Raw genomic sequence first — 2,500 nt, forward strand, 5'->3', positions numbered from 1 at the left:
TCTTCTACCTGGGTTGTATTCCAGCCATGACACTGTGAAACTTCATTTTCATTATGCGAGCGAGCGTCAGTAACTCAGTGATCCTAACACTCACTCCTGTCATGAAAGACACGGTAAACAGCAGGGGACAGTGTCTGAGCGGAAAAGTGAAACAGCGACAGGCTGACATGACAGATTTGTCATCGTCTCATGTCCATGTGGCTGCACGTGGGTCCTCAGATGTACAAAAACACTCAAGTACATTCAAGTACATCAGACTCATACACACACAAGCACGCACACACACACGCACATGAACACACACACACATGCGCACACACATGAAACACACACACACACACACATACACACACACACGCACACACAGACACAGACACATGCACACACACACACGCACACAGACACACATGCACACACACACACACACGCACATGAACACACACACACACGCGCACACACATGAAACACACACACACACACACACACACAGACACACGCACACAGAGTTATCTCATTCGTCATGCCCTCGCCCTGGGCACTAGAGGGTGGCACTTATAAACACAAACTCAGCAAAATGTCCTTGTGCCCAGGTCTGTGCAAACCTGTTCTCTCTCCCTCTCTCTCTCTCTCCCCCTCTCTCTCTCTCTCTCTCTCTCTTGTGATCTCCTCATTTATCTGACAGATTCTCTTGCGTAACTTATTTGCATAAACGATGCACAGGGCCGAAGGAAGTCTGTGAGTGTATGTGTGTGTATTCCCTAAGTCTTTATTAGAATCCCCACACATAGCCCCAGCCCTGGTTACCTTGGCAACCCTGAAAACTAACCTGCAGTGACCCAACACACCGGGACCACACTCTCCCCTGGAATGACAAAGCTCTGATTGTGTTTTGGAAGGTAGCCAAAGGGCTTTGTTCTCTGCTTTCTGAGTGATGTGACAATGCTTAAAGCTGTTGGGTGTTTTTGGGAAGCTCACCCCCCCCCCCCCCCAACCCCTACCCCCACCTCCCGGTCACAGTCAGATTACTGCTACGTTTCTCAGAGAAGGTTTGCGCCTCAGAGTTTGAATTAATCCTGTCTTTATGTCTGACACTCAGGATCTGTGTGCTAACATATTATATATTACTCAAGGCTATCATATCCATTATTATACTACACATCATATGATATATAATGTTATATTATACATCATATTATATCAACTGAGGAGGAAAGTGGCCTTAACCCATAATTTCTACATATCTCTGTCTGTCACATCCTCTGCCCTGCACTGAAGGTAAAGTCTTCTACACTTTCACTGAATTAAAAAAAACAGCAACATATGAAACACACACACACACACACACACACAGAGCAAGGCGAAGCAGTGTACTCACACACCCTCAGACGATCTGTCTGCCTCTTTGTGTCTCCTTCTCCTCTCCTCCACTTTCATCTTCCTTTTTTTTTCCTTTCATCTACTCCTCCTCTTTGTTCCTCCTTTTCCTCCCATCCCGTTGCTTTGTCTCTCCTTCTCTTTAGACTTAACGAAACTCTGACACGCGTCCATAAGCCGCAAAAGGAAACAGATGTATAACGTATGACATGCACTCAGACATCAGCTGAGAGCCAAACAAATGTGTGAATGTGTCTATGTGTGTACTGATGTCAGTGTGTGTGTGTGTGTGTTTGTGTATGCCTTTGCCAAAATGTGAGATGGGGGAATGTGAGCATCCCTTTTCTCTCTTTGGTACACACACAATGGGCCCCTCTTACCCCTCACCCACCAAAACTGGGTCAGTCACGGAGAAGGAGGTGTGTGTGTGTGTGTGTGTGTGTATGTGTGTGTGTGTGTAGGGGGGGCGGTTTAGGATTTGAAGTGAGGCGGGGAAAGAGAACACCCCGGGGACACGTCGACAGTGATGGGGGGAGATCCAAAGGATGGAGGAGAAGCGATAGACGGAGAGAAACCTATGAAAGAAAGAGTCGCCGGACGCCCCCTCTCTCTCTCTCCCTCTCTCTCTATCTGTCTCTCTCTCTCTCTGTCTCTCTCTCCCTCTCTCTGTCTCTCTCTCTCTCTCTGTCTCTCTCAGCTCTTTCTGGATATACAGAGCAGACGAGGAAAAGAGGGCCTTTTATTAATACTGTTTTGTATTCATCTGTCCATCCTACAGCGTTGTGTTCACTCTCCTTCTCTCTCTAACCCTTTATTTCCCTCGCTCTCTCGCTTTCCATTTCTCTCCCCCTCCCCCTCTTCTCCTCTCAGTTTCTTTCTCTCCCTCTGTCTGTCTCCTTGGACTAAAACCAGATGTTTATAGCTGAAATTCACAACAACTCATTGAAAAAAAAAAAAATTAAAAAATCAATAATACGAAATTGAAATTCCTTGCTCGTGTTGTAACACTGGTTTTTTTTTAATCATTCTTTGGATTGTGTGTGATTCTCCCTTAAATATTTACAGAAGAGTACAGTCCAAAAGGACATGGACGCCTTGTCCTGCTGCATGTATGGCTGGCCAGGGT

The sequence above is a fragment of the Chanos chanos genome, chromosome 16 (assembly GCF_902362185.1).
Source record: "Chanos chanos chromosome 16, fChaCha1.1, whole genome shotgun sequence".
In the NCBI taxonomy this organism is placed as follows: domain Eukaryota; kingdom Metazoa; phylum Chordata; class Actinopteri; order Gonorynchiformes; family Chanidae; genus Chanos; species Chanos chanos.